This window comes from Podarcis muralis, chromosome 4 (assembly GCF_964188315.1).
Source record: "Podarcis muralis chromosome 4, rPodMur119.hap1.1, whole genome shotgun sequence".
NCBI classification, from domain to species: domain Eukaryota; kingdom Metazoa; phylum Chordata; class Lepidosauria; order Squamata; family Lacertidae; genus Podarcis; species Podarcis muralis.
Genome location: NC_135658.1, coordinates 60,434,149 through 60,440,288, shown reverse-complemented (window position 1 = coordinate 60,440,288; position 6,140 = coordinate 60,434,149).

The following is a 6,140-nucleotide window of genomic DNA, read 5'->3' as shown; positions in this document are numbered from 1 at the left end:
GTTGATCTTACATTTTGTTTCATGTTTTTGTCTTGATTTAATGGTTTCTTTTTTGGTTTGAGGTTGATATATTATTTTGTCATTATTTGTATTCTTTCAGTACTTTAATTGTTTATCATTTTAGCTTCCCACACTGCTTCTGTATAAGACAGTAGTTATTTCACCTGATGGACTTTGCCCTGTAAATCTACAATATCATCAGCTGTATAAGTCTTGGGGCAACACCTACAGAAACGCTGAAACAGGAAGTGCAAGTGATTTGTGCTTCCTTTTCCCACACTTTCAAGTTAATGAATGAAAAGGAAGTTGGATATTTTCCCTGTGCAGAGATGCATGAGCTGAAGCCACTTTGGTAGTAAAATATGGAGGCTTCACAGATACAGTGGTACCTCGGGTTACAGACACTTCAGGTTACAGACTCCACTAACCCAGAAATAGTGCCTCAGGTTAAGAACTTTGCTTCAGGATGAGAACAGAAATTGTGCAGCGGCGGCAGCGGGAGGCCCCATTAGCTAAAGTGGTGCTTCAGGTTAAGAACAGACCTCCAGAACGAATTAAGTTCTTAACCCGAGGTACCACTGTACAGTCTTGTTCCCGCAGAACTCTAGTTCATGCTCAGGCTTATTGGGTTTAACACAGATTTCTTTTGATTATGCGCTGAGACTTCTCTGAATGTTTCCGGATAGCAATCTATACCATTCAGACTCAGTAAAATGCCTCGTTCTGATCACCTGAATCCCAAGAAAACCAATTTTCCCATGAAGAAAGCTGTTCTGTAATCAAAGAACTCTCTCCTGCAAGGTCTTGCAGATATGTGAACATTTAAATGCAGACCACACACTTGTTCTCTGAGTTGTCTTGGGGCAAGAAAGAAATGGTAATTCTAAAGGAATATATGTTTTGCTCCAAGGGTTACATCTGATTGCAAGGTTCTTATGCACAAACCGTGGTATTTCTCTTGTGATTTGTAAAGGTAACTTGAAATGTAACATCGGCACATGAATGCAACATAAAGCTGGTAGCATTGTTTCTGCTTTCGGTACATGTGCCATAATCCATAGGAACATTGCCTTAAACTGAGTCAGTTCACCTAGTCCATCTAGCTCGGAATTTTCCACACTGACTGACAGCAACTCTCTAGAAATTAAGACAGGGCTCTCTCTCAACCCTACTTGGAGATGTGAGGATTTGAAGCTGGGAGCTTCTGCATGCAAAGGAGATGCTCTGCCAATGAGCCACGGCCCTTCTGGACTGCAATTTGTAGGGGCCTGATAGGAGAACCCTGCTTCCTGACCTCTGCAGCAACCTAGGTGCTATTTTCTATGACTAACCCTTTCAAGATATGGAAGCTGCCTTACACTGAATCAGACCATTAGTCTCTCTAGCTCAGTATTGTGTACACAGGGTCTCAGGCAGGGCTTCCGTCTCCCAGTCCTTCCTGGAAATGCCAGGTATTGAAGTTGGGTTCTTCTACATGCAAGACACATGTTCTACCACTGAGCTATGGCCCTTCCCTGAATGATTTCCTATGGAGCAGGTGGCTTCTGGACATTCCCGTTATTTTCAATGGAAGGAACAGCTCCAGATGCAAAATGTGTGTCTCCATAGTACTACCGCTTTTGAAGTGAGCAGGGAAATTCACGTGTAGGGGCTGTGTGTACACTTGGAAGTGAATATGCTGTTTGGAATCAGGGGAAAGAATGCCATATATGAGGCACTGGGGTTTGAACATTCTGCTCACACCCATTTCCGGCAAGTCAAGATCATGTTTAGATGGAACAGTGTCAGAATCGCGGCCAACAAAGTCTCTACTCATGCATTATATGTGGAACAACTAAATTCATATTTGGCTGGTTTGTACCCAGATTACGCAGTGCCAGAAAAAGGTGGGGGGAGGCTAAAAATAGGATTACTAGCCTGTAATCCTATACTCTGTCGTTTAAACAACAGAGTTTAGATCCTTTTTTTATTGTTTAAACATTAGTATTTGCCTGTGGCATGTGTAAATTGTTTGTAATAATGGAAGCTGAGTTCTTGGCTAGAGGCTTTAAAATCCTATTAGGAGAGCTTGCTTGACAGAGTTCAAATATTAGCTTCGTATCTGCATACAACTATTGTGCTTTGAAAGGAAACTAATATTTCTTTTTTCACAGGCTCTGAAAAACAGTGCTTTAGGAGCTGAATCCTCCAGAGCATGACTGGGGAAAACAAGCAACATTCGTTTTTCTTGGCACAAGAGGTCTTCAGGAGCATGTTCCTCCAGTAGGAATGGGGATGCCAAAAGTGAAAGCATTGGTGTGCCTTGTAAATATCTATGCACAAAGGACCTGCTCTTGTTCACTGCTAGCCTGCCAGACAGGAAAATTACTACATATGTGAAACAAACTCCCCTGAAGACTATCACATGAAGGCCTCACTGTTTGAGGCAATACAACAGAAGCTGCCTTTGCTTTCATCAGTTGCAGAGACCTACTGCCACTCGTGAATCACATTTCCCCTCTTTTCTGTCTGCTTGAGATGCTTTGCTAGCATTCCAAGAAACATTTGTTTGCCTTTCCATCTTTACTCGACGAGTGAACATTAAACAGTGAATATTTCTAAGCTGATATGAACAGAGCAAGGGGTAGTGTTGGTGGGTGTGGAAGGCCTGGTCTATGGGAGATGAAAACCCATTGAAAATGGGAGTGGAGTGAGACTGATTTTCGGTTTTTGAAGAGAAGTCGCAATACAAAAAAGTGGCATGTGCAAGTAAAGGAATTTATGTGGGAAATAGAACAGTTGGCTCATAGCTTAGTGACAGAACATCTGCTTTGCAAGGAGAAGACCCCAGGTTCAGTCTACGGCTTCTCCAGGTGGGGTTAGGAGAGATCCCAGTCTGAAATTCTGGAGAGCCACCACCAGGCAGTGTGGACAGTACTGAGCCAGATGGACCAGTGGTTTGATTCAGTGTAAGGCAGCTTCTTATCTTCCTGTATTGTCAATGAAACAGGGCCCCACTGCTAGATGATGAGTGAGGCTTGTTTTGACATAGTATAGAGTACAGGGAGGAACAATTCCATATCAAGTACAGTAGCTGTGAAATTTGCACTCCTGCCCTGCCTTCTTCATATTGATGGCACCAAGACCATAGAACACCAGTCCTGAAAGGCCTACATTGGCTCCCAGTACATTTCTGAGCACAATTCAAGGTGTTGGTGCTGACCTTTAAGGCCCTAAACGGCCTTGGCCCAGTATACCTGAAGGAGCATCTCCACCCCCATCGTTCAGCCTGAGGTCCAGCTCTGAGGGCCTTCTGGCAGTTCCCTCACTGCGTGAAATGAGGTTACAGGGAACCAGGCAGAGGGCGCCCGCCTTGTGGAACACCCTCCCATCAGATGTCAAGGAAATAGACAACTGTCTGACTTTTAGAAGACATCTGAAAGCAGCCCTGTTTAGGGAAGTTTTTAATGTTTGATCTTTCATTGTGTTTTTAATATTCTGTTGGGAGCCGCCCAGAGTGGCTGGGGAGACCCAGCAGGGGGGAGATGATGGATGCCTGCAGGATATCATCTCTCAAGAGTCAAGGAGTTCAAGGAGCAGAAGACTCCAATGCCAATTTCTGGTAGCGATTCTGCAGGTAGGTGTGGAACCACCACAACACTGTGCCCCCAACCCATAACTTATAAAGTCACTCCAGGAGTGTACTGCTTCCTTTAACAGAGGTTGGCTATTGCATATCTGAATACTCTCCAGTGTCAAAACTTTGGAAAATGGATATTGAAAATGAATTTAAGTGTTTTATTCTATATTTTTGAAAACGGCTGGGAGGGTTGTTTGTTTTTTAGCAATCAAGTGGTATATATATGTTGTTAAATACGGTAAGTAAGTGAAATAAATAAACTTTATTACCTCCAGAAGAGTGGCAGGTGTCTTCTTAGGCTACAGTGCTATGTGCAGTTAACCCTCTTGAATACTGTGGTACCTCTACTTATGGACGCAATCTGTTCCAGGGTGCCATTCGCATCCCGAAAAGTCCGTAAGTAAAGTGCCGCTTCTGCGCGTGACGCGATAGAGCACTCCTGCACATGCGCAAAGTAGTGAACCCGGAAGTAAACAGTTCCGGGTTTGCCGTGTTTGTTACCAGAAAAAACGCAACTTGAGGTGAAGCAAACACAACTTGAGATATGACTGTATAGCAGGACTTTCTTCTGAGTAAAATATGCATAGCATTGCACCATTAGCTTTCAACACAGTCCTACGTACCTGAGAATGTCCTAAGCATGCGTAGGATTGAGTCATAAGAAGGCTTGAAAGATGGACTTTTGACCCTTCTTGACAGCCCTAGAAGCAAGAATAATTTGGATAGGCAACAATCATCTCCATCACCTGGATGTGGGAGAGGATATTCTAGAAGCCAGTGACACCTAGCAATGATTTTTAGCAAGTGCACTGCTTGAAACAAAGAGTTTCTACTGAAATCACAAAATACATTTTTCCCGACCCAAGAGGATGTTGTTAATTCTGTTTTTTATTGTAAACCACCATGACCAATAGTTGTAACCTTGCTGATTCCTCTAGGGCCTAATTGCTGCTTGTTGCTGTCAACCTACTGCTGAGGGGGGGAAATGTTTCCCTTGCTTCCCCACGCATTTCTAAATCTGTAAACAATAAACAGCTCTAAGGAGGCAAGCTGATGTTTTTCACTGCCAAGCCACAGTGATGGTGCCATTTTTGCCAAGTTGCTTTTTAAAAGGAGAGGGTGCTTAGAAGCGGCAGCTTCCTTGTTCTGCTTCACCATTAATTGCCATCTAGTGGAAATGGAGGGAGGGAACCTACAGTTTCAAGTACCTTTTTACACAGAGCCTGGCAGCTCCTAGCCCTCAACAGCCTCACCAGTTTAATATACCTTGTCTTGGTTATTATTTTTAAGTGTGGGCAAGCCCTGAAACTTACCTGCTAGGGGAAAAAATGACAATCAAATCCAGCAGTAAACTGCCATTCAAGCCCACCCTGGCAAGCTGCCCAGAAGGATACAATGCTATCAAAAGCCACTTAAAGTCACAGAAACCACATGGTTAAACCCTTTAGTTTTTAAATATATTTTTTGTTTTTAAAAGTTGCAGATCATCAAAGAACAGGAAAACAGGAAAAACTCACTACTCCGTCTTCTCCAGGAGGTGAGAATACAGTTTACTGTAGGTCTGCAAACTCTTAGAACAACACAATTCCACTCATGTGTCCAAATGAATAAACAAATTATAGTTTACAGTTGCATTACAAAATTTTGTAGTGAGAGGAAGGTTCTTCTGCATCTTCTTTTGCTGTATACATAATAAAGGCATACCAATCAGTCACAGCCTGGCTGAAAATAGAATCAGAATCAAGAATTTTAATATTTGCAGCTCACATTCTCAAATTTATGTTAAAGGATTTAAAATTGCCACATACTACTAAAGCAGAATAGCAGATTTATGTCTTACTGCTTTGCTCCATTGGTAGCTTTGAATTTTAATGAAAGTGCAGCTGTCTTCTTGCCAAATTTGGTCTTTTGCTTCTCACTGAGAAAAGGGGTTTTCTGTCATTCTGACTGACTTTGACTGGTTTCCCTTGTGCTCCTCCACATTCTGTACCCAACTTTACCACAACAGTTTTAAAAGCAGAAAGAAGACCAGAACTGCTCCTACCTTCCCCTGGGTTTCATGTGCTACACTGATGTGGCTCGCCATAAATAGGGGAAGGCCGAGAGAACATACTGGGCTGATAAACTATAAACTCTCCAAGTCAGGGAGGGGGCTGTGTGAACTTTAGAGGGGAAAGGAGACACAAAGGAAGTCAAACCATCAGGATAGGTGTGTGTATCGACATGTGCACACCTTTTCTTTCTTTTTGCCTAAAGTTCTAAATGGCCTAAGGCTGTTCCTGCCTCCTTTATTTGGGAACCTCATTCAGATTCCAGTTATAGTATTCTGCAAGTAACCAGGACTCCATGTATCAGCACTGGTGATCACACACTTGCGGTGGTAGGCAATTTTGACCACCTGGGTTCTGCCATATCTAGCAACCCCTCCATCGATGCTGAACCAGACAAGCAAGCATATAAGAATGTGATGCTAATGTCCAGTACCAAGATGAAGTCTTCCAGGTTTGCATGTTGAGCACAC